Below are 27,431 nucleotides of genomic sequence, written 5' to 3' on the forward strand. Positions count from 1 at the left end.
ATTAGACACACACACCACTAACAGGATTGGTAAATTAGGACTGTGTAAACTGAGATCCTATTTTCATTCAGTGGAATAGAAAGATACACGCTGAAGCCAACTTGACATTGGCAATGCATAGTGAATCATGTAATAATTATTATACTCAAAGCTCCACTTAAAAAAAAAAAAAAAAAATCTAGTCAGGTTAGCCTGTCATGTGTAGTGACTGACTATACTTCAACAGCCCTCACCTTAAAAGCAAAGCATGTGGTAAGATGCTTTGCTGTTTTTTCAGGCTAATATTTCAAGGAGGGGTGTGAGCTGGTGCCAGACTAGATTTTGGTAAATACTCTTTATTAAATAAAATGTGGGATAGATGTTTTATCTCTTCAGCAAGCTGTCCTTCGAGAGCTCCAGGATCTCTGTGGCAGTACTCTTCCATAGAAGAGTGTTTGGAGCCAAAGTGCTTGCCTGCCTCGTGGGCCTTTGGGTTTGGGAAGCCCAAATTGTTTGGTGTCAAGCCTGGGGACTGCGCGTGATCCAGCAGCACCTCCTGGGGAGCGCAGTGTTGCTTCCACTGCTGTGTCCTTTCATCTTCGGTACCTCTGTTCTGTGTAAATTCCCCTCCTTCCAACGTATGGTCTCTGAAACCTATTGTAACAAAGGAGAAAATTTGTAGAAGTTGAGCAAAATTGGGTTAGGTTTGAACTTTCAGAACTTTTGAAAGAACTTATTAATCTTTATCACTTACCTAGAGGGTGTATATCTTAAAAAATCTGCTGTGAAATTCCAGGGTCAAATGCTGCGGATTTATGTCCCAGTCTTCCACTCATCACTTTGAAAATGGAATCCTAACTTTGCGATTTTGTGTTCTTCACAATGTATTGGTCACATTTACTTAGCATAAGACTAAAGTTGAAGTGAAATTTGTTATTAACGATTATGGCCAGTAGTAGGAATTCTGTAATCTTTTTGCTATGTAGAGGGATGCATTGTTATGGTAATAGAGCTAGCCTGTGATATAATCTAGAAGTAATTAATGATGACCAATACCACAAACATTTTCTGTTTCAGATACCATTGGAGCAGGTGGGTGGGGAAAAGGGTGAGGAAGGAGGCAATCCTGCCCTTAGTTTCAAGATCTGTACCCCCGTTTTGCTGACAACTGTTTCTCATGCCCACTCCTCTAGTTTAATGGAACTGTATTGTACGAATGCTTTTAATGTAGGAAATGGAGGACCATTTTCACAGGGCTGAGACCTGTGAAGTTCTCCAGCTGATCCACTTCTTGGACTAGGTCCTTGCCCTAAGACAAATAAGACAATGTGTTAGGAACAAAATGGATCGTTTTGATGTAAGGGACGAGATTGGACGTAGCAGGTGCTTGCTTGCTATGTTGTGTAGAGATGCTCAGATACTTCAGTGATGGAAGGAAAGGATGCCACATAAAGAACAGCTAGGTGATTTAAAGGCTGTTACAGGGTAAATGGGGCCAGTGTGTAATTTTTCTTTTCATGCAGTCAGTCTCTGAACAATATTTTCTTGAGTATAAAAATCTTGATAAATAAAGAAATATTTTATGTGCAGTTGTGTGGGATGCAGGAGAAAAGTGAGTATTCAGCATGTTGGCAGAAAAAACGGAAAAACTGAGCTATATGTTGATAGAAGGTACAGTCAAATGCTCAGAATCACTTACTATTTTTTTTTCCTTTGATTTATTCAATTTTAAGGTGTAAATTTTAGGAACCACACTTTATCTGATGAGATTTTATACCTCATATAACTTTGTTTCAAGGCAAATGCATAGCAGAGGTCAGGAATTTCCCACTTAAGTAACCGAGTGGTCTTACAAGCGAGATCTCCCCTCTGCTGCACATGTATGTACTTCCCCTTTTGCATGGTGCTATTTGGCTAACTCGGTTCAAAAGGAGATCAGCAGGGAATGGTAAAGAAGCTCATGTAGCCAAAAAATGATGTATTAAGACAGGGCTAAAAGAACAGAAAAACATCAAAAAGGTATGAAAGTCCTTGGAAACTTTAGGAGACTGTTGGGAGAAGTTGAGGATCACAGTCTCTGAGGAATATAGAAGTGTGGGGGAGAGGAAGGACCTGTGAGCCACTTAGCCCAGGATTCTTACCTAACAGAACAGCCAAGAGGTCTGTACCCTGGCCCAAGGACTTGGCATTCGAGTGCCTTCCAGAAGAGCATCCTACTGAAAGAGGATCTGGTTCTCTACTGATGACTCTGTGGGAATGCCATCTTCTCCCCTGCCCTCTCTCACAGATAGAAAATAGAGCTGCTGTGGGTAGATTGGGCAGGGCCCCAGCGAGAGCTGTGAACTCCGCAGTGAACAGCTATTAACAAGGTCCCTGCCAACAGAGCTCTCCACTTGAAATGAAGGATGGGAGAGAAACAGAGAAAGAAGGTGAAATGATGTACTGAAACTTGTCCTGGATTTCTGAGAGAGAGCTGGGAACAGCTCACGTTCTTCCCTTCTGGTGGTGCCTGGCCTGCTGGGACTGCATTTTGTCGTAGGACAGGAGACCTTATCGCACTTGCCTGTGTGGGGTGGGAGTGGCAGGCAGTCAGAAGCTGAAGTGACTACTTCGGGTCCCAATCTCTGGAGTACCATGAGGAGTATTAGGCTAAATTAGGTTACAGTGCATGAGTGGCTGTGGATGGGTGGGAGGAAGAAGCTCTATGGCTTAGTGGCTGCTCGGAGGTCCCACAAATCTAACACGAGCTCTTGTTACAGGCTAGTAGCAGAAAATCACAGAGATATCACAGGGTCTGATGTAATGTATTAGGCAATCAGTTGATGGTTGCCTAAAGGATCTATGGGAGAGTGAATGTCGCTGAAGTGTAGGAGGATTTCTATAAGAGACATGCTTGTAGATCCTGGGTGATAGCACACAGCAGAATGTCATCCATGTGGGTGACCTAAAATAGCTTTAGGTCTTGCACCTGAAAGTGCGGTTCGTGATGGGACAGCTCTGACTATAGTAAAATGTCGGTCCCCATCCTCATGCTTTGAAAAGCATTGCGTACGTTACGGCAGCAGTTACTAGGTGCTATCATATGAGCTCAGTATGGCAACTCCTCAAACCTCCTGTAGGAAATTAGAAGGGCAGTTCATTCCAAGGGACTGTTATCCCTATTCAGGCTTCAGGAAATAGTATCTTCTTTAAAAGGTTTTAGTCCAGAAAAATGTACACTATACTGGTTGGGTTTGTTGTTATTTTCCACCCTGGATGGACTCTGACTCAGAGCTGACTGAAGGTCGGATGATGACTCAGAATATGAGGGGAGAGGAGAGGATTTAAGGTCTGACTGTAACTCTCCTTCATCTGTATTTTCGCTGGCGAATGCCATATGAAATCCTAATGCTGATCCACTCTGTTGATGCTTTGATTTGAACAGCAGAAATGTGCGTACTGTAAAATACGCATGCTGAGAGCTTTAAAGAAATAAAATCACCTGGCTTGTTGTGTTGTACATGGGATGCCTGTTTTCTTATAGTTTGTTTTGTTTCTTGATCTCACTGAATGAAACTAAAAGATAATATCCAGAGGGTTAAATGAAGTAAGAACACTGGGAAACTGAGCAGAATAGGACAATTTTACATGCCTTGCACGTGGTACTCCTGTTACTGAATTCTGATACAGCAGGAGGGTTTTTGCCTCTCCGGAGGTTGGGATTACTGATTGTTTGATCTCATGGGTTCTACTCCCATTGCCCACAATGTCTGCAGTTTGGATCATGTGTTACTGTGATCTGCTGGTTACTGCACCCAAGGCAGTGCCTGCAGAGCTCCTACCAGGTGTAGTCTTCACCTCTTTGGGGTGAGCTCTCTGCAATTACTCTGTTGCAAGTTAGATTTTATACATCACAAAACGTAAGCCCGGTTGAGGTTACAGTGAGCAATACTTTCAGACTTTCTATTGTAGTTATTCTGTTCAAGCATTTTTTTTGCCTTCAAGGAGATGAAGTAGAGTCTGAAGAGTCTTCTGTTCATTAAAATGAAATGAATGACTTGATCCTGCTTCCCCTAAGCCAAGTAATATCTCCACTGGAGTTAATAAGAGGTTTTTCTGAGTAGCATGTGAGGATGAAGCTCTCTGTTTGCAAAAGCGTCATTCATCACTTACTGCAATCTGAGGATCAGAGACCACTGCTATGTACCGGAGTGAAAGTAAATGGATTAACACTTACTGAGCTTAAAGTCTTGACCCTAAGCTCTTGAACCTTATTATGCTAAAATACGTGCAGTTCTCCTTCCTAATAAATTCAGTAATCCTTGTTTTGATTTTCTGTGTGCTCATTGCATGGATACATCATCATGTTAACCATGTTATAATAATAATTCAAATGACCGTGCTTCTTCTGCTTCATTTAGGTAACAAACATTCCTGTAGAAGAAAGATGCAGGTTTTTATAACTGCAATACAGAAGAGCAGTTTCTGAAGTCATCAGGGCAAGTTGTAATGAATTTAACCAACCATCAAGGTTAACTTCTCTTGGCAAAACTCTGTGGAAAAGCAATCTGAGGAATATACAGGGAATTAGTGACTTCAGAGATTTTGCCCCAGGGATAAAAATTCTATCGTCAGGTGAATGTCTGTGTGCTCCCCTTCAGCATCCCTACGGGAAAATACATCCCCATGCTTTAAACTATTAACCTCTCCTCTATTTGTAAAGACCTTGGGTGGCTGAGTTTATAAGAGAAGAGGGAACAGTTAGGAAAACAAGCTAAGCTTATTTTTCCAATGTAACAAAAAATTAGAACTGTTGTCTGCAGTTTTACCAAAGGCTCTCATGTATCTGTTTATGTGAGATTCTCCAAACTTGTGTGGTTTCAGTTGAACAAAAAAGAACCCGAGATTTTTAGATTTCTTTCAGCCAAAGAATACGTTAGACATCCACAGGGGCAGGGGAGCAAGCCATGAAAAATAAGCTTCTGTGAGGCTTGGAAGCCTAACACAATTTTTCCCTGTCAGAACCTTTGGGCTGAATTCTGCTTTGACTTGCACCGAGTAGAATCCCATTGATTTTAGTTAGGATGCTTCCAGTGTAAGCCACATCAGAGTGTGGCCATGTGGCCATGTACTTTCAAGCTGGCAATATGTTTGAAAATACTCAATACTGAAGAAACTGGAGATGCTATGATTTTGAATGTGTGTGTTACTGATACTCCAGGAACTGCTACATTTCATCAAGTCTGCTTAGGGGATAAGAAAATGAACTCCATTATTTTTAGGAAAATGCCAGATGTTGTCGTAATATGTCACATACTTCTGTCAGTGAAATGTTTTTTAACAACAGTACTAATGTGTGGTATTATGCTGATGTTGTACAAATAACTAGATGTCAACCTTCATATCCTCAGCAAACTTCTTTTATATGTGTGTCTGCTTAGATATTAAAGTTATTAAAAAAAAAAAATATTCTTTTAAAAAGGAAGTGGAAATAGGGACTTGCCGAGGAAGCACAGGTTGCAATGTTCTCTCTGTTTGAATTAGCAGGGTGAAATACAGAAAACTAGAACAAGGAAGGAAATCCTTTTTATGAGGAAAGAAAGAACATAAGCATGCCTATTCAAAAGTTACTGCTCTGTGTGTGTACATACGTTCATACGTATACACACATAGATCCAGATGATTACCAATATTTAGTATGTAAACACTTTTCCCCTACTCTCATGGTGAGAGAAAACTGTCATCATTGCGATTTCAAATGTATGTAAATTTAATCTGATCATTTGAATGTTTGTAAAATGGGCATGCAAGATGCATCAGTTTTTCTTTCAGGAGTAAATTGGCCATAACCTCATAAATGGAACAGATGACATTTAGAGCTGTATATATTGTAATACTGGCACATAGACTATATTTAAATACTCTCAGACATAGAATTATTAGATGATTCATTCTTGCAGAAGAGATTCCCCCCTGCCTTTTGCCATTGTTGCTACAACCATTGTGCTGAGGGTTGCTCTTACACAACTGACTTTTCTTCTCTTGAGGATTGAGTACTTGCACAGAAAAGCAGTGCTGTTTATTGAGCTAGTCTGTGAAAACCTTCATTCGGAATGACACTTTTGGAGGGTGGTAGTTTGCTGTACTGAGAATTTTTGGTGGAGAATTTGACATAACCATTACAAATGTCAGCAGACTGTTATTGCTATGGAATCGCCCAAACGGAAGACTTAGTTTCGATCTGAAGAGCTAGATCTGTGAAAATATTTGGATGTAATACTTCTCTTGAAATCACTGGAAATTGTCTTTGTTCTTTTGTGCAGCTGATCCTAACACAATGGTAGAAAGAAAAGAGGAATTCACGAGGAGTTGGGAGGAGAACATGGGAAGTGAATTAGTCAAGGAAGAAAGCAGCTCAAATCCAACTTTCCCTGGAACCCTGGCAGCTCTTTGCTATCACAGAACAGTACTTAACTCTGCTACACATTGGATGCTTTATGTATCATCTTCTCACTTCTGCCAGATACATTGACTGTGCTGGTCTTATTCTCTTGCACTACCTCATGCATGTTCCTGCATGTTGTCACTTGTCTTAAACCTTTTCTGTAAGATCCTCAAAGCAATGATTAGTATTTTCTGTTTTTAGCTTCTCGCACAGAACCTGAGGCAATGGAGCCTCATTCTGTTAATAGGTCTTCATCATCGTACCACAGGGAAACAGTGTGGCACAACTCCTCTTTTTCCTATTTCTGCCCAAACTTTTTAACATTATGTCCTAGACGATCAATGAATTAAAAAGAATTGATCTTTTTGTCCAGCACTAGACATACAAGTTAATGATCTCAGATGAAAGTTAGCTTTTAGATTTGTGGTCGATAGTTGACATTTTAAGGCCTAATTGTGATTTAAGTAGTCCAATCCTGATGACATACTTTTGTGGATACCAATCATGTTAATGGTTGCTTTCATGAAGTATTTGCATCAAGGAAAACTCCTCATCTGGGAATTTTGTTTTTCAGAGGCTGTATTGTAAATAAATTATATAGTATTTTCCAAAATAACTTGGTTAATCATATCTTAGCTAGGTTATAGGAGAAATACTATTCTTGGGGGAAAACAAAAAGGATCTCAGAAGTGGAAGTCAAGGTAAACTTAAACCCAAGATCACATTCCTAGTTGTTTTTGGCTTGAAAGTTGTACTTTAAGAAAAACAAAGGAGAGACAGCCTTGGAGCTTGCCTAGATAACTGACAAATCTCAGCAAGTGACATTTTGATTTAATTGAATCCATATAATTTGAGAAACTTGCTTTGCACTTATCTCCCTGGAGATGATCTCTTTACACTGGATTCCCCTTTGAATTTAATGTAAAAAAACCCCATAGATTCAAGCTAGACAGATACACTCAGGCTAGATGGGCTACTTGCATGTTTTAGGTATTTACAGTGAGGTGCAACTTAGGTGCTCAGGTAGTGTTTTACTTGTGATGAAGCCAAGCTTCCTGAATAATGCCAAGAAAGAATTGCAGTTTCATATTTGTTTTCTTTGTTCACTTTTTAGCTTTCCAGAACGCACATTTTAATCCCTTTGGTATAGTTTCAGAGCGCTGCTAAAACATTTGAACTTCAGCTTTTCTTGATTTGCCAGGCCTCACTTAAAAAATAATGTGGTGAGCTCATTGGCGTTGCTGATTTCTCAGCCCATTCCTGACTACGCGCTGACTGTTCTCTTGCTTTTTTGTTTTTGGGGGAGAGATTGTTTTTGTATGTATGTTGGGGTTTTTTTTCGATGTTTTTTTTTTTATTTTTTTTTTTTTATTTTTACTCTTGTGTTATTCTAGTCTGGTTAGTTTTCAGTTGTGGTTTCCTTGTTTCTGCTGCGAAGTTTGTTAGCAATGTTTCATGAAAACCAGTATTGTGATTGAGACTCTTCATGGAGGGCTTATGCATTGCTCCTCTGGTAGCTTGTCCGCATCTATATTCATGCTGCAGGTGTGAATGTGGCCGAGCACTAAAGACACTTGAACCTTAGTAATGCCTCTGGAGCTTGTCCTTACCTGTTCTTACTTCTGTCATCTCTTATTACCTTGGGCATGATGGGAGTAGTGGGGGGACTGTTCACTCGAGAGGGAATTCCCAAGGACTCCTGGCTTGAGAACAGTTTTGCAGGTTCTGCCTTGCTCAGGGTGACCGCTGGCACACCAGAGCAGGAAAACTCCAGCTTTCAGACTTCCTCCTCACGGCTGCTCCTTGGCCAGAGCACTTGATCCCTGTGCAGTTGTCTGCAACGCTATGTCTCCACACCTAATGCGTAGCAGAAGATCCCACAATTTAAATGTTATGGAGGTCTGGGTACGTTCAGTACACTTACAGACCCTGCTGCATGTTTTCTGGCTCTTCCTTGGATCTGGCCGCCAACATTTTTTTTTAGACCTCTCTGACAGACTGTAAGATGCTGAGGGAAAGTATGTAGGGAACATGATCCCACTCCTCAAAACAGAGGTGGCTGCCAGTTTTATCACTGGGAGTTCTCATGGACATTGACCCAAGTGAGAAAGATCATTTTCTCTTGGGAAAATTGTCATGTTTCTGTATGGTGTTGGCAGAGGGGAAAAAAGGGTCTTGAGCTGGATGTAGGTATCCAGGTGTGCACATTGGAGAGAAGTATTGTTGGGTGAAATAAAAATAAAATAAAACAAAGAAACAAACCAAACAAAAAAACACCAAAAACCTCCACATTTTGGGAGACTGGAGAAATACTGTCACATCAGATTGTATTAGAAATACTACTCCTGCCACTGGAAACCTAACATTTCCATTGTGAAAAAATGTTTTCTTTAGTCTGAAGATGACAACAGCGATAGTTCAAATAGAACTTCAGAAACTTTGCTAGCTTGGCACAGTTCCACTCTTGGACTGCCTTTCATTTTATGATTTGCTTGTAGCTCAGCATGTACTCCTCTCACAGACAACAGGCATTTGGAAAATGTGCTGTTACCATCATGATTGGTTTATATAACTTCTTATATTATTGAGATGATGTTGCAGTTAGGGCTGGACAGCCTTCACAACCAAGAATAGTAAAGTTGGGTTGACTATATAATAATGGAAGGCAGTGGTGTGAAGTCACTTATAATAGCTACAGTCAGACTGTACTTTGAAAGAAATACCTTCTTCTCCCCCCCGCCCCGAATCAAACCCATTCACCCTGGAAAGAAGACGTAATCATGTAACATTAAGGTCTATTACAGTGTTTTTGTTCCAGTCTTGTACCACCTCTGTGCTGCTGTATTACCATCTGATTTCACACACAGGCTAAAATGAATCATCTAGTGATTTTTTTATAGTAGTTCTGTTGTTACTTCCCACTGTAATGTTAGCAGTGACCCTGGAGCATCTTGATCTCCCGTGTGTTTCTGAGCCCAGTCTGATGGGGTTGGGCAATTTGAAGCAAAAAGGATTGCTAGTCATTGGCATGCTGACCTTCAAGCATAGGTAATCTTGACGTTTCATGCCTCCTTTGTTACTTCTCTTACAAATACTCTGTTCTTCTCATGTGTTGCTCCATCCTTAAAACTTTTCAAATTGCGAATTCTTTTGTGCATATTTCAAATTATGGGGATTAAGCAGGCTGACTGTGTTTTTTTAAAAAAAAAAAGTTCCTGAAAGCTAAAAATTTTCCATTAAAAAGTTGTGGGTTTTTTTTCCCCCCTGAACTTTTAGTTGGAAAACAAATATTTTGTCTTAGACTAAGACTTGAATCAGAATGAAATGTTTAAATAAAATAAAAATGTGATGGTTTGGCTTGATTTGATATAAATTCAGTGCCTCGAGGGACTGTAGTTTTCAACTTGCCCCCACCGTCTTTCTCCTCAGAGTTTAGCGATCACAGAGAAGAATACAGGCGTGGGGTCCTTCAACTGCAGTTTGCCCAGCCAAGGCAAACCAGAATTCCCCTGAAGTGAGAATTCAAACTGTTACTGTGCCCTTTCACAGGGACACACGGAGGATTTGGCAGCATCTTATCTGTGTGATAACTGGTGAATTCTTCCTTTTCTCTTCCAGAATTCAGTGATAGCTTGTGACATTAAAAGGTTTCTGAGTTTTAGTCAAGAGGCAGTTAACTTACCAAGTATTTCCTCCACACTTTTATAGTTTTTGAAAGACCTTCTACTCCTCTGTCATCACCGTGAAGACAAACGGTTTTGTGGCATACTTGAACAATACTGGACCTTCCAGAAAGAGTAGCTATATTTGCCAGGAAGTCTAGCATGTAGGACACAGCTGTAGGTCCATTTTTCGGGGTCAGCACTTTCAACCACAAAATCAGCAGTCGGTTTCTGCAGTATGAAGCCTTAAGCAACTTGTAACTTGACGGAAGGGAGTGCTATCTAGCTATATACTGTAGAGATGGTGCATGCTTTCCACTCAACAAATGAGAAGTAGAGTCCACAGCAGGACAAAGGTTTAAGTTGGGGGAAAAAAGTATGTAGTAGCTGTTGCAACCCCTGCTATTAGTGGCTCTTCTGACAAGATACCAGACAGGGGCCAAACCACAAAGTGGGCAGAAATGAAGAACAGTGTATGAAAAGATTATTCTCTTTGACTCCCCCTATGTCTTTTTCCCTACCCAGATGCTTTGACAGGAATTTGTGTGCTACTTGCATTACAATTGCGTATCACTACGAGGAAGCAGTGTTGGTTTTTTTAATGCGGTGTTTCCACAAGCCTGTGCTACATTCCTGCACTGGGGTGTAAACCTTTTCTTTTTTATATATATTTATGTGTATTTCTTTTTCTTCGCTTTTAGTCCTTACCTCACTGAAGTTCAAATTTGAAAGCTTATCTTTTCTTGTACAGCTTTAAGTGAGCAGGGAAGCAATGGTCAGCAGAATCTTGAACCAAGTGTTACAGTGTCAGTAACAACTTGTAAGCAGTAGATGGCACAGCAGAGGTAAGAATGAACTGTGAGCAGCCACTTCATACAAGTTTCTGCCTGTATCTTTAAGCAGTTTAAGAATACAAATAACCAAATTAGGAAGGTTTGTATCTAGCCTGTAGAGTGGCTATTCTGCTTGTTAACTTGATCTTTTATCCTAGATTAACTGAAGTCTTTGAATTATAAGTATAATACCTTTTCACGGTGGGACACTTAGAAAATTAACTTTCTCTTTATGTTGTACCCTCTGGTAAACGAAAAATAAACACTGTATGTGCACGTAATAAAAGTTATAGGAATCATATGCTTATGCACCTTCTACCTTTCATGATTTGCCCAGTGAATAGATGCTGAATTCTTGTAGCTGTTGTGTCAGGAAACACATCTCATGAGCATAAACTTTACACTACTTTGTGCTTTGTAGATCCCAAGATAATGATCAAAAGCTTTTCTCAGTTCATGTGCTGTATAATGTATGTCCCAGGAAGTTATTAGGTATTTGCTAAAAACAAAAATACTGTTTTTATTTCCTTTGATTGAAGAGTGAAAAGTTACAGTGTAAACAGGGCTCCAGGTACTGGGCTAATGATCACAAAAATACCTCTGTCTGTTTCTTACAGCAAACTACTTTATTTTTTGCTTTTTCATTTGTGCAGGGGAAGAGCTTCAGCTGGAAGGTTCTGGAAGGGAGAGGCCACAGGGGAGCATGGTGTGTCAGTTTGTGAAGGGTCAGGAGCAGGCAACTCATCTCACTTCTGCTATTGACTTGATGTGTGACCTTAGGCAAATCACGTTTCCTCTATGGGCCTCCCTCCTCCTTGCCTTTCACTGTGTGTCATTCAAAAATAGTGCAAAATGCTGCTGTTCTGATTTAATACTGTTTTCTATTCATTCACGGTGTTGCACAGGTGTAGAAAAGAGAAGAGTCAGATCCTATTTGGTTTCTTTCATTTATATCTTGTGGGGATCATTTCTTGCTACTGTTGGTAAAGCCCTAGTAGATTGAAAAAAAAAGTTGACTTTTTGTCTCATTTTCCTGTTTACCCTATCTTCAAATAAGTTATCCCACGATAAATGAAAAACAAATTAGACTTGCATTATTACCTGTTTCCACGGGCACAATATACACCTTTGTATCAGTGTATTTCTTTGGCTGATGTAACCCCAAAAAGCAACACATGCTTACTAGAATGAGAAAAAGAGGAGGAACTTTTTCAGCCCAAAGCACAAAGATGCATGTTCACCTTGATTCTGCAATGGGAATTGTACCAGGCAGTGAATTAACTGGGGAGCTTTGGCAGTATGGTATGAGTTAATGTGAAGAAAAGCATAGTTTCAAAATGAAACTTAGCATTGAATTACCTTGTATAAATGATACTGCCATTGCTTATTGCAGAGATTACTTAACACAGGCGGCTGGGTGACAGTGAGCCTGTCCTAAGCCTAGAGAAGTCACTGGGGTATACTCTGTGACAGTACCTATAGATCATGTCCTTTGCCCACTGCTGCCAAAACAGATGCTCAAAGCTATTACCAATACATAGTAATTTAGTGCTTTCCAAAACAACGTATGTTCTAGTCTCTGATGTAGAGTGGGAGAGGGTATTGAATGAAAACCTTTGCATCCCTACAAACAAGCAGCCAGAGCGGTGGGGTTGTTGGCTGCTCTGAGCTTCTGAGGAGGTGATTGAGTGACCTAAGAAAGTAATAATCTTACATCTTACATTTCTGAAATGTTCTTTTTTTTATTGGGGTCTGGATTTCACTGTAGGCTGTGAGCATCTCTGAGTTCCTGCAGAATCTCTCTGATTTTAGGGACTACGGAAAAAGTCAGTAGGTGGTTTGTTGTTTCTGCTTTATTTCAATTGTGTGTCTCAGGAAAACCCTCTAGCATCACCTCTGTGTTACTTAAATGATCTGCACGTGTCATCATTTGACCAGGTTTACGCTCTTCTCTGCCTTTTATGTTTTGCCTTTACTGAGGCGCAGTTCACTCGCTTAGATTTTTTTCTTGACTTTATCTCTCTTCACACCAGTACCAAAATCCTGAACATGTACCTCATCCTGCAATATCCTTTCCCTTAATTAAAGACTGGAGCTTAATTATACAACTAAATATAATTTTATTTTTTAATATTACCTGCTCTTAATTTTAAGTAGTGCTGGCATTTTTGAAAGTTTGTTTCATCTCACATAGGCAGCAAGTCAAAGATTCTCCTAATGCACAAATTAATTTAAAATAAACTGAGAATGCAAGAGGTTTTCTCATCTCCACTGTGCTTTTAAAGTTAAACAGGTATCAGTTCTTTTAAGCCATAAGAGGAACAAAGGGCCTTAACTTAAATTCCTCAGATGTTTACAGCAAAAAGAGTGTTTTGTGAGTGTGAGGGCATACAGAAACAAAGCATTTCAAATTCCTTGTGTACCAAAAGAAACTTAAAAAAACCCAAAAAACCAAAACCCAACCCAAACAAACCAAAACCTTCTCCCCCCAAAATGCTAGCAGAGGGAACGTGGAGGAGATGGAAAGATACTTCCAGATTTAAAGGTTTAAAATGGGCTCTGTTTTCTTCTGTCAGTGGGATACTCAGACTAATCTATAAATAGTGTCTGTTTATCATTAATTGCTGTGGCTCTGCGATTCCTACCTCCCACTAATAAGATGCTCTTGGCCAAACAAAATTCCATGGGGGAGGAGGGGGAAAGTAAACAATTAGCAACGGGGGAGGGCACCAGTGTTAAAAAAAATGTAAACAGTAATGGAAAAGAATGTCTTGAAATGCTGTATAAGAGCAAATCGTTTGTTGCAGCAGAAACTAATTAAAGGCTATATAGTAATTCCAATATTGTAGATGGTTTTCAGAATGCCATTTTAAATGGCAATATTGGTGAAATTAGGGTGAAATTCCTCTTAGTGGCAAAGAGCTGTCCTGTCTGAGAGAGCCTGTCTGCCTTGTAGTAGAAAAGCAATCACCTACCCTGCGTTTGCTGAAACAGGTCTGGCTTCCTTGCTTCCTTACGTGTTGTCTTGCTTCTTTATGGCTCATACTTTTGAACTGTGAGCCTTAGCCATTGCCGTATTTGGTTAAAAAACAGTTGAGATCAAACATGCTAGATGTTTTGATTATGTCAAAATAGTAGTAACAGTTGATATGCTGTGACACTGGTTTCTACACAATTGCATTTGTAGCATCAAGTGATCAAGCATATTATGATAAAAAGCCTTTCAGAATGAACTTTGTACAATTGGCTGACACATTTTTCCCAGGTCTTTTCCTGATTTTTTTTTTTTTAAGACTGGGCAAAAAAAAGAAGCTGGGTGAGAATAGCCCTCAGACTTTTATTTTCGTCATGTTTGAGTAGTAGAAAAAATACAGCGAATCAAATTCTTGAAAAAGATTGACTGATACATATTTTTTGGTTTTCCTTGTATGTGATTTCACCAAGACTAAGGGGAGATACTTGACCAAGTTCTATCGTTTAAAACAGTCCTGTAGAAGTGTAGCAGAGTTAAAGATACAGTGTGTTTTAAACATTTCCAGTCAAAGTGCTGCGACTGTAGCCTCTTCTTGGATGTCTATAGTCTATTATAAATTGATTTTTCTCTTGTGTCTAGTAGCTTTAATGCTGAGCTAGTAGTGTTGTCCTGAACTAAATCTAGTAAGAGAGTCCTAAGAGCCAGTCCTGCTTTCATACGCCTATCAATTGTTCCTCTGCTTCCCTGCATGTTACATCTATTCCCATTTATTGTAATGCCCCCACATAACCATTAATAGCCTAGGGTCAAAAATCTGGATTCTGGAAAATTCAGATTGACTCAAGCTATCAGCTATAAAGGGTAATAGTGTGCAAATGAAGGCTGTGTTTTTACCCTGTTCTATTTTGTCCCTACAGCCCTTTTCATCAGCAAACTTCAAAGCAAGTTGCAAATTTCTAGAGATCTTCAGCTGATGCATACATAGTGACACAAAGTAATATGGCCAAGATGGTGCCTGTTATCTATGACAGTGGTGGAAACAGACCACAGGTCTCTTGGCTCGGCTGTCTAATTCAGTGATGGTGGTTCTCCACATGGGACTGGCGATGCAGGGTCAGACCAAGAGTTCACCCATCTACTGTGCTGTCCCTGCCTGGCATTTCTGTGCACTTAAGGAAAGAAAAAATAAATTCTGTCCCCACCCACCCAGCTTCCAACTATTTTCTGTTTAAAGACTTACTGAGTTAGAGATCCCATCCAGTTCTTTGTATTTCATAACTACCAACAGACCAATCCTCTGAGAATTTCTTGTCTCCCTTTTGAATATATTTATTTTTTCTACCATCCTGTGGCAGTGAGTTGCACAGTTTGTGTTGTCTGAAAAGTGCTTTCTTTTGTTTGTTTTAAACCAGGTATGTGATAATTGCATTAAGTGCCCCTAGTTGTCATTTTATGAGGAGAAAGTGAATAATTGCACCCGATGACTTTCTCTACACTGTTTTTATAGACTTGTGTCATGATCCAGGAAAGAGCTGTCTGTATTCCATACTAATGAGTCCTTATCTTTCATAGCCTCTCCTCTGATGGGGAAGCCATTTCCTATCTCTGATTCACAAGACCACAGTTTTCTATGCTTTTTATACTAGATGAAGTAACCAAAGTGACTCGCATGTTCTACTTCTTGATTAGGAATGGCTAATTTAGAGCCCATTATTAGGGGCATATAGTTTATGTTATTTTTTTCTTCATGTACATTAATTTGCACTTCTCTGCCATGTAACTCAGGATTGTGAGCTTCTTCCTGTCACTATTCTGAGTTAGTTTTAGTGCTGGAAAATATTTATTTTGTTAATATGCTTATCTGTAATGTGCAAACCTCACTGTTTTTCTCCTCATTGATACCATATTGAGCATAGAAATTCCCAATTGCTATCACAAGGAAGTCCTACAGGTTACCTCTACTTGTTATGACATCTGAGCATTTATACCTATTGTTTATCCTTAATGTTTTATCAATAATTGGTCTGGGAGAGCGCATTCTCTCTTATACCATTGTCTCTGGTGTAAGTTTTGTAATTAAAAAAAAAAACCAACAAAACAAAACAAGAACCCCAAAACCAAAAACAAACACACACCCCCCTCCCCCCCCAACTCAACTAAACAACAACAAACTCCCCCTCCAACTTCCTGGAAATTAAAAATTGTATCTACTGTATGACCCTTGCACACATACTCATGTATCCTTGGAAAAACCTCTAGTTTTTATCTTGCATATTCCACAATATATCACATTTATTCATCGTTTTTTATTCTTTATTACAGTTTCCATAAATATAGTATGTAAGTCAGACTTACTAGCCTGTAAGTCATAATTTCTCTGATACTGTAGTTGATGGCTTGTTACTGAAGATCAGTGTCCTTGACTAAGCTTGTACAGCACAAGCCTTGGAAAAGGAAACTCCCACTCCACCTGGTCAATATACTTTAGCTATGAAGTGGTGGAAAAGTAGGTATTGTCTGAAAGATCCATCTTGTTTTCTCAATCTTCCTGTCTTGCATTTAGTACCAAACTTCATGTTGACTTTCATCAAAACCAGCAGTATTAGAACTGTCAAGCTATTTCACCAAAGCCATTGATGTTATTACTTGAAAACTGTTGCGCTACAGAGGACTGATGTGTTCTTTTGTCAGAGTCCCCAAAAATGAAGGTGGCTCTTGGAATAATTTTAAATGACAGTAATACTTTTTTGCTGGAATGATTTTTGAATAAGGGCAGGTAAGCTAGGAAGTTACAATATTGTATCTGCTCACATAATCATGAGAATGAAAAATACCAGGGATGATAACGGAAGTGTGGAACACATGAAAATAAATGTTTTTTTTTTTTTTAACTGAAGAAGCAATTTGCTTTTGCTTGTCCTCCATTTGGCTGTAGATGAGAGGCATTGCTGAAAACGCTTCATTATCTGTTAGCTAGTAAAGCTTTTCTTTCATCAAATAACACTCACTTGATGGCGGAAAAAATATTTCCCTACTTTGAAGAAGACAGCAACATACTGTCATATGGCTTCAGAAAGTGACAGTGCTGACATAATGGGTTTTTTCTTTCTGTAACTTACTTTCTCTAGCATGTAGCAGCATATAAAACAAACATTTCTGTTTTTGTATATATGGAGAAATTAAGTTCTTATTTGGATGCCAAACCAAATTAGGGGTATTATGCAGAGGTGCTACGAATATGCAGAGTACATTGGTTTGGAGTGTTTTTGGAGGCTAGAGGAGTAAAATGATTCTGGCAAGGGTGAGCGCAGGCATGGGGGAACAAGAAGTTCTGTAATGTGTAACTTGCAGTAAGGCTGTTTATTACACTGGCTATAGCCAAGATACTTGCTTCAATCAGATGCTAGTCAACCCTTTTTCTTGGCCATCCTCGCTCTTTCTCTATGTCCTTGTATTCACATATAATCAGAAAGTTTTATTCCAGCTTTGTAATGAGTTCATTAAGTTCCTGTTCTGGAACCTTATCCCTGTCAGCACATAACAGAAGTTGCACAATTAAAAATATTTACTAATGTGTGTGGAAGTGTAAAAGGATCTAAACATACCAGGCTTGACTTTCAAGAACTGATTGTCTAAGCAAGAGGAAAGAACTATTTATTTATTAAAAAAACTCCATCAACCAACCAAAAAAAAAAACCAACAAACTTGAGCTGTTACTATGATGACAAAAGTGCTTTTGGTGTTTGCTCAATACGCAGTACAAAAGATTGGTATTCACTTTGTGTTCCACTAATGTTTTCTACCCGAAAAAGGGTATCTCTATATTGGAGATAAGCAGGACAGCCCTGAACCATATAACATGTTGTAGAATCAATCTTTTTTGGATCACCAGATTATTACAGAAAAATCAAACTGTTATGATAACTAAATATCTCAGAAGAAAACTTCTGAGGTTTTTGTTTCTTGTTTTCCTCAATGCTGGAGTGTCTTATTTGGTGACTTCTCCTAAATAGCTATGTATACTTAGACCTTGTCAAGTCCAAACTTATTTCCAAGTTACATCAGATACAGAGTACTGTGACATCTGTACTATGAGAATATTTTATTCTGTTCACATGAAATTGTGTAGAAAATGAAAGAATTGTACTAATTTGTCTGCTATTGTTGCTATTTAAGAAAACTATCGATTTTCTATCCCATGTAGCTCTAAGTAGGTCTGTGGTTCCACCTGGGTCTAGAAGGTAGTGATATTTTTCAGAGGGCACAGTTTGTAATGTCTGTGGCCATACTGCAGGGGATAGAAATTCTAAAATCCATCTGCAGCCAGGTCTTGACTTTCCAGATGGGGCAAACAAAGACTTACTGTCATGGGGGAAAGGGGGTAGTTTGAATAAACCGCAGGAAAACAAAGCAGTCCAATTAGAACAAAAAATGTCACTCACCTTTGAATCAAAAATGAGCAGATCCCATTATTGTGTACCCCTCAAGGAATTGCCCTCCTGAGGTGTCCTGCCCTGCTTCCCTTGTTAGTCTAGCCAGCTGCCGACGGAGGAACAACCTGCTCTCCTTCCTCTTGGCTGGATCCCTGTTGAAGGCTTTCAGCTAGAAATCCTGGGATGGTTGAAATTAATATACTCAACATGGCAGTCATAGTACCTAATGACTTTCTGCCTAAAACCAGCATGGCCTTAGTTTTGGATCTCATCTATTTAGGCAGGAGAGCACTGCTCAGATCTCTGGAGGGGGCTTGCCTAGCCAAGACGAACACTTTTGCAGCTGACTGGAAAGATAAGCACATATGTACGTCAGAACGTGTGTGTATACATATGGATGTGATACGTATGTTAGCTGCCAGTGCAGAAGTGAAACATAAAGAGCAGTGTTCTCAGTTTTAGTCTTTCATGGAACAGATTTTCAGGGGGGAAAAGGTATAAGATAACTCCATTTTCAAAAACTAGTTTGATGAGTTAGCAGCAGTGGACTTGCTTAATTATTGTCAGTTTGGAAGCATCGCTATCCTGTGTTTTTGAGCGTAAAGAAAATTTCTGAACTCTGTCATGAAGTTCTGATTATATTAAAATTTCAGCTTTTAATTTAAAAAGAAAGGGGGGTTATGGCCTGCTGTTGTTTGTTTAGTAATAAAACTAATAGTTAGTTTTACTATTAGATAGTAGTAGTCTTTATTACTATTAGATAGTAATAATCTTTGACCTTTTCATCCAAGTTATATTTGTTTCCACTGCTAGCTGAAAGGAGATTGTTTTAACAATTGTGTTCAAAGTGGCTGTATAAAAACTGCAGGAAAAATAATTCATGCCTAGAGGGTTTATGCCAATGTTAAGTGACAATTCCATCAGTTTTCATTTTGTGTGTTGAGGTAGGTAAGCTGGTTGTGTAAACTTCTAAATCTCGCATTGTTAAGTCTTTTTTCTCTTCAGGCTTGAGCTCAAAGGAAGGAGGACCATGTAAACTATGTGCAGCTTCTCCACTCCCTATTAAGAGTGCATACAAGCTTTTTCCCTCCCTTCTCTTGAAGGATCAGTGCTTCTCTACTACTCCCTTCTTTTTGATTGTGATGGTAGAGTCTTTCCTCCTGCATTTAATTTAGCTAATGGCAGAATGTGTCCTGGTAAGTGGTGAAGACTGCTATTGACTGTTGGTTTTGATTCATTTCCTGAGAGAACGAGCCTACATCTTAGGTACTTGTTTTTTTTAAAACCAGCCAATTAACATGGAAGCTGTGTGGGAACTGGAACATCCATACTGTGGAAATTTTCATGTTTCCAACTAATTTTTCTGTGCAAATCTGAGCTCAGGATGTCTGCCAAGAGGACTGCCCCCTCGGGAGCTTGCCTGTGGGTGGGCTGGCTAGTCTTCTGTATCTGGTTTTCATTGAAAGATTTTTGACAGTGTCAGTTCCTGTAGAAATTTGTTTCTACAAATCAGCATTTTTCCATTGGAAAAAAAAAAGTTTCTTTCTAAAATTTCCGACTATCTTTAATGAAAAACAAACATAGAAGGGAAACTGAGGAATTTTATGACCTCACCTGGCAATGTCCTCTAAATGTACAGTAGGAGAATAGCCTGTATCTGAATGGTCCAACTGGCAGGCTGTACGCCTAGCGCTGCCTGCAAGCTGCTTTCTTTTGACCTGCCAAAGTAGATGACTAGAGAAGGTGCCTTCCTAGCCTTGCTTCAGGATAGTAGAATATGTTGCAGTAGGAAAAAAAAAAAATAAGAGAAGGAGTGGGCAGAGGTGATTGAGTTCACTTTTGCTCACCCAGATCACCAGCCACTGTGTATAGCATTGGTCTTTGCAAGGTTTCTCATGTGAAGTGGGGAAATAGTAGTCCCTGCTGTCATTGTTTTTTTTTTTCCTGCCACCCTGTGGCACATATGCAAAAAGTCAGTGCTGCTGGGGAGAGAATAGCTCTGCCTTTAGAAGGAGGTATCTGGTCTCAGGGTAGAGGTGTGTTATTGAGTGTCCAGTTAGGCAGTTTGAAAATGGTGGAATTTGGCAGTTCAGTCCTGCCTCGTCCTGACCGCTTCTGTGTGATGGGGCTGTGAAATTGCTCATTTCTGCCGTCAGCCTATGGAGATGCCTTGGAACTGGCATTTGGCTCCACCACCAAAAAGACTGGGCCACCCTATGGTTTCCTCCTCCTAGTAGGAGTGTTGCAGGTCACTTTTGCTCTGCTGCTGGAAGATAAAAGCTAATAAGAGCTTTTATTTGTAAGGTTAGAAGATATGAAGGTGGGAAGAAGTGGCAATTTTTAAAACCAGTAGGTTAAAAGAAACTTTTGGATCCATGAGGGATAGCAGTACAAAGTGAGCTAATAGAAATAGTTCCATTACCATTAAATCTGTCAGAAAAACATGTTTGTATTTTTAATTCATCTTTTTACTTTTCAATTTTGGTCCATGTGTGTTTAAAAACAGCCAGCACTGGAAGAACAGTAACTGGGCATAATCTCTCCCCTTGCTTGTTAAATAAATGTAAACTGCATGTTTCTTTGACTTCCATAGCCCTATAATAAATTACTAGCTTGTGAAGGATCAGATCCAATGTATTCTTCATCAATGAAATCTCCACAAGAGCCCCAAAACATCATATATTTTCATGCTGTTGCACTTGGACCAAGTCAAGCTGTGCTGGTAAAGCTGTCTTTGGCTGAGCACAAGCCTCATAATCCATAGGTTATGGCTCTGCCAAGTCTAATGGGACTTGGGCACAGCATGAAGACATACTGTTCCAGCATATGCCTGGCTGTAAGCAGGGAGCCCAGCTCCACAGGTCCCACCCAGTAAACATTTGGAGCAGATTGCAGCACCCTTTATCACTGTGTTAGTGAGAATCATCAGGAGCTCTCAAGAACTCATTAACTATATTTTTCAGAGCGTAGTGTTTTGGCATTTTGAGTACAGCTAATTACATGCAGATCTTAATCTTACAGTTTTTTTCTTGTAATTAATTATTTCTTCATTATCTTTAAACTATTTGACTAAGCAGTTTACATCCTGCTCTCCTCGCTTCTTTAGCAGATGTCTTGAGAAAACAGATGTTTCTGTTTTCAAGAGAGGAGGCTCATCCTTTTCTAGATGAAGAAAGCTCTGCAGTTCAATTGGTAGTACTGAAAATGTAAGGGAACCACCGCATTGTTCTTTTGTGCTAAGCTAAAAATCTAACACTGTCGAATACTATGACTAGAATATACATATAAAAATACTATATATATATATACACACACACTATACATAAAATGCATATTCCAGTCATAAATATATGTATTTTTATATATGCATGTATAAAAATATATATATGTAAAATATATACCTTGAGGTTTTTCGCCTGCTCTGAGTTCTTAAATATTTTGACTAGGGTTTTGAAAAAGATGTGTAAATGTTTGTTAATCTAGTCTCACTGAAGCTGGTGGCAGGCTTGAGAGTTTGGAAACATTTCTGAATTGAGTAATTTGTTTGGAATCTTCAAGTGTTGTTTAGATAGTGTTAGACTATGTGCCTGGTGAATACTATTTTATTCTTAGTCTGCTTGATATTGAAGATGAAAGAGTTAACTTTTTAAGGTTTTCTTAAAAAATATATTGCCTACAAATAATTTCTGATCTCATTATTTAAAACTGCTTTTACTGACAAATTAGCTTCTATGGCCAAAAGATAACTTAGATTAGTCTTTAATAGATATTTGGGGATAATCTTTGTTAATTAGGATTTATTAGCCTTCAGCCAGACTCCAGTGTTTGATTAATCTAAGGTAATTAAACTCTTTTTTAAATCTGTCTGACTAATCAAGACGAGCAGTCCTATCTAAAGCTGTAGTTCTTCATGACTAAAATGAATGAGAAATTAGCCTGCCTGTGGATTTCTGGATTGAATCCAATAAATTGAAATTCACTTGTGTAGGTTTTGTGTATTTGGATAGCAAAGGCATCAGGTGTGCTGTGATATGTTCTGTTTCCATTTGCCCTATTTTGTGAGGCTGTGACAATACTATAGATTAGTCCTGTCGCTGATCTGACACACAACGAAAACATTTTCATTAAAACCATCCTATTGCAATATGGAGTAAAGATTATCCAATTACAAAAACAAAGCAGCAGTGGAGTGCAGTGCATTGGGCCACGATGAATCAGAAGGATGGGTATTTTCTTGTATTCCTCAATGAAAAAAAAAAACCAACTTTGCTGTCTTCTATCAAATGGAGGATGAAATGTACCTAAACACTGACAATTCTCCCTTCTGGTGTATGCGTTGTATATACATTTTTACAAGCTTGGGTATTAGCAGTGATTCAGGTTCCCAGTGGTACCAGGTACATGTGACTCCTCCTGTGACCCCTAACTCAATAGGAATAATGTGTTTAAATGCCTTATTAGCTTTTGAGTTTCCCTTTTGAATTTTAGGGAAGTTTTGATGATGCTACTCCACAGTTTGTAATTTCAGTGGGATACCTCAAGAGATATATCGCCCTACTTCTTGAGTTCGTATAGAATCTACAAGAAGTTCCTTTGCCCAACGTACGTATCGCAGGGATTGTCACTAGCAATGGCACCGCCTCTAGAGTGCACCTGGCTTTTAATCATCTGGTATCTGGCAGATAACACATGGCTCGTTCTGCGAACGGTCCTCCCGGCATGCAGTACGTACTCCAGCGGGCTGTTCAGGGGTTAGCGCTGTTAAGCTCTCTTCTTCTCTTTTCCCTTCTCTTTTGCAGGCATTTCAATACGATTAAAGACTTCTTATTTGTGCATGTTTCTCATACCATACTCATCTAATCTATGTAAATAGTATCAGAGGAGAATTTAGTCGGTGGGACAATGGAATTGGATATTCCAGTTTCATGCATTGTTTTGTTTTCGCCTGCTCCACTATGACATGTTTTCCAGGCTTTTAATTTAAGAAACACTTGCTTAGAGATAAAGCAGGGAGTTTGCATTTAGAAAGTCCCAAATTGCTTCCTGTTTATAGAGTATTAAGAAATGAGTAACTTTGAGAAATTGCCTGGGACCTGCTGCTATCTGAGAGCCAGGCCTTGACATAAGGTTTGCAGCCACCTGGACAGTAGTCCCTCCTTCTCAGGCTCTCTTTAAAATGTAAAGGTGGGTGTATGCAATCCTATCGGACAAGGTTATTGATACCACTCATGACCTTAGGTGCTTTGCTGGGTTGGGACTGATGCTGATGAGACTTGCAGCTCTCAAAATGCTCTGAGAAGTATCTGTCTAAAAGGTTAGAGAGGAGAATTGCTGCCAGCACAGGGAGAGAGTGCTCCTCAGAAGGAATGTGTACACACAGATGTTTGGCTCTCACTGAAAGTTCACTTGATTTAGTATTAAAATGTGGTGTTAATAAACCGAGATGAGAGTTCTAGCTGACGTGTTGGCCAACTGGTGGCCTAATATGATCCTAATTAGCAAGGTCCGTCATCAAATAAATGTGGCTAGGTTTACTCTGATGTATCAGTTCTATCATCTAAGACCAGAGAGATCTTTTCCTGACACTGTAGATGTGCAAAACTTGTCTGAGCTTGCCTCAAATTAAATTGTTTTATGTGGGTCCGTGCTGGTTGGTGCTCTCCTTAAGTACAGTGGAAAAATACATGGCATGCTTTTATGAGGATCATGTGTTTGTTTTTACTATGACCCCTCTTTAAAGCAATTTGAGAATATTCCTCCTTCTTTCCAGACTTTCAGCTGGAAATGTTACTAGGTCATTTTGTTTGTTGTTATTATAATTAGCTAAAAATGAATGAAGAGGAATGAAATAGTTGTGAAGAACTTGTATCACGAAATTGTGTCTTACATTTACAAGTCATTTAGGTAAATCTTATAAAGTTAAAAGGAGGGTATTTTTAAAGTGTTCTTTATTCTTAAAGACTGACTGGCTAATTAAAAAAAAAATACTGTTTTTTGCTCCACATTATGACTGAAGATATTTAACTGCATAAAATAAGCAAAGGCTGCTTGTCCTCTTGTGGTATCAAGTCCTATTGCTGCTGCTTTTTCCTTATGTGCTACAGCAATGCTTCTGTTTTGAGTTGCAAATTAAATTCAGAGTTTTTTGAAAGTAATAGTTATAAATCAATTAAACATTTTCACTAGATTTTTATGGACTAGGCTGTGCTCCTTTATTGGCTCTTAAGCCTGATATTTCATTTCTTCTCAGAGTCCAAGGGAACATACCAATTTTTTTTTCCTTAAGCAACCATTTCAGAAGACAGGATTACGAAGAAAGCAAACCCTGTATTAACTCAGCATTGCAAATTGTCATCTCTCACAGTTTGAAAGAATGTGGCTAATACTGTATTAATTACAGATCTAACTTTTGTCCTCTCCTTCCATTTTTATTGATATCTGCAGTTTGATATCTGTTAACATTTTGGTATGTTTTGCGGAACTCAGACTAAAATCTGAAAAAAACCCTCAAATTTTTCATGCCTTTTTTTTTCTGGGAGAATGAAACAAAGCATTAGAAATTGAGAGGGGACTTGGTGCAAGTTCAGGAAATGGAGCAGGTGTTCTGAATCCTGGAGTTTACATTCTCATTCGGGGCTTCTACAGCTGAGGTCAGTTTTTCCGGTCAGAGTTAAACACTACATCCATACTCCTCTTGCCTTGTTTTCTGGTTTGCAGGTTAACTCCATTACTGTGGCTCATCTCCCTTATGTTAATGACTGAAAGAAATTGAGAGATATTGGAATACCTTCATATATGAGCCTTCTGTGTGATAACTTTGAAAACCACCTAGGTGAATAGTAGCAGAGTATTGTTTTCACCTGAAGACTGGATACTGTGATATATGAAATCTAATGAATAAAGTTCAAGGCAAAGGTCGATGTTTTGGGACTCCCGTTCTTCATAGACAATTAACCTTCACTTGGTATTTATATTTTGTGTCTAAGGACTTGTGTCTGGTTAAATGGAATCCACTTCACTTAATGTGAAGCTCATCCAGGGAGGCCTCCATTGCTTCCCTTGATAGTTTGTTCCACTTTTTGTTAATCTTGCCAATTGCTATTTGTGGCTTCAACATAGAGAGAAGGACTGAATGTTCCCATGAAAGGAAAAGAGACCCTTCCAAATCTAGATGCAGAATATCTGAATAGAGCATTACTGTTGATCATCCTGTGCCTACTGTGTGGGGAAACAGAAGAATTGGACTTGCTGCTTTTGCTCTCATGTTCTTCATGAGTAATAGTCTGAAAAATAGATAATTAGAAATCCCAAAGTAATATAAATGCCATAGAGGTGCGTGCAAGAAACAGTGAATGACATACAGTGACACAAAGCTGGAAGCATCTTGTATTTTAAAATACGGTTTTCCTGGAAAAAGAAAACAAAGAATCAGTTCTGAAGGCTATGGGTTACGGTTATGATTAAAGTTTACAGTTCTTAGTATTTTCTAGATTTTCAATATATTGCCTTACTTCAGGAAAAAAACCCTGATCTCGAGATTCTGCATATGAGGATCTCTCCTGAGATGGAAATGAAGAAACATTATTCTCATACTGGAAATGAAGTTCTAGGTCTATGATTCTTTTTCTAGAGAGGGGCTGTACATTCATTTGTTTTTGAGGAAACTGACAATTCACCAAAATATATAATATTTCATTAAATTAGAAAATCCATTCTTTGAGTTCCTGTTGCAATTTGATACGCAGCACAAACCTGTCAAAGGTAACATCTCCTGTTTCAGTTTCTTTCAAAAATGTTTCTTGCATTCCATCAGAAGACCTAAGGAAATTAGTTTAAACAGAAGTACCTCATTTGTTTCATTCAGTTACCTAACTAATAGTTTTATTTTTATTGAAGATAAACGTTTTTTGAAGTAGGGGAAAACATTATTCATTATCACCTTAGAAAACAGAAAGTTTTAATCTCCTATGCTCAAAGAGACGTTTTGGAAGGCCGTGCTGCCTATCGACATGTTATATATTAAATAGAATTAATGTGATTGGGGGTAATTCTTGTTACGGTATTAATACTGCTCATTACAGCTAGCACTAGATGGTGCAGAGGTTATACCTCTAAGTTCACTACAGAGCCTTTTTTTCCTTTGTTTTGGTTTTGGCAGGGGGGTGTGTGTTAGGTGTGGTGTGTGTTTTTTTTTTTGTTCTTGGCTTGGTTCACAGTAACTCTTGAGACCCACAGGATTGTTTAAGGAAATGAGTAGAAAAAAGCAGCCCACAGTACTTGGCTTGAACTAATTTATTCAAAGTCTGTATTCATTACGTTCAGGCACATAATATTACCCGGTATGTAAGGAATAAATAAATAAGTTGATAAACCAAAGTTATGCTTTAGAAAAGCATTTTAAAAATACAGGCGGTTATCTCTCAGGTTTTATTATTTTTGTATACAGTACCTCATTAACAGTAAACAGCTTGATTCCCTTTTGTGAAATTCTGTTGAAATTCCAGTTAAACTGCTCTAATTGCATTGGCCTACCATATAATTAACAGTAGTTTGCATAAAAGATCAGGCCTTAAAATACTTAAAATAGCATGAAACAGAACTATCTGAAGGTATTGGTCAACACGTGACTAGTCATAGGCTGAGGATAAAGGAATTTTAGTAAAACTGCGTTTCTGATTGAGAGTTTGTATTTGTTTATGAGATGTTACAGTATTTACCCAGAATATCACAAAATGTAGCCCAAAATATACATGTGCAGTGTTTGCATTGCTGTGTGTCAGAAATTATTTTTTTGGCTGGCTGCTGTTGCTCAGACCGCATGACCTAATTCGAATGAATATTCCATCTACTACTTACTATGTAAATATATAGTTCTAAAAAAAAAAAATCAATAAACCCCAGAACTAACTTAAAAAAAAGAAAAAAGCAAGACAAAAATCTAATAAATATAAATTTGCCTGGAATTAGTTTGGTTAGCAAGGCATAAGAACCTGTAAGTCTATTGTGACAGATGCTCAGGGAAAAGAAATTCACCAGCAGCTTTTTTTCCCCTAACCTAAACCAGGATTATACAAGTAAGATAAGATTTATCTCTAGTAATTGCTTGATTTCCCACTTAACCCTATT

This window comes from Calonectris borealis, chromosome 4 (assembly GCF_964195595.1).
Source record: "Calonectris borealis chromosome 4, bCalBor7.hap1.2, whole genome shotgun sequence".
In the NCBI taxonomy this organism is placed as follows: Eukaryota; Metazoa; Chordata; class Aves; order Procellariiformes; family Procellariidae; genus Calonectris; species Calonectris borealis.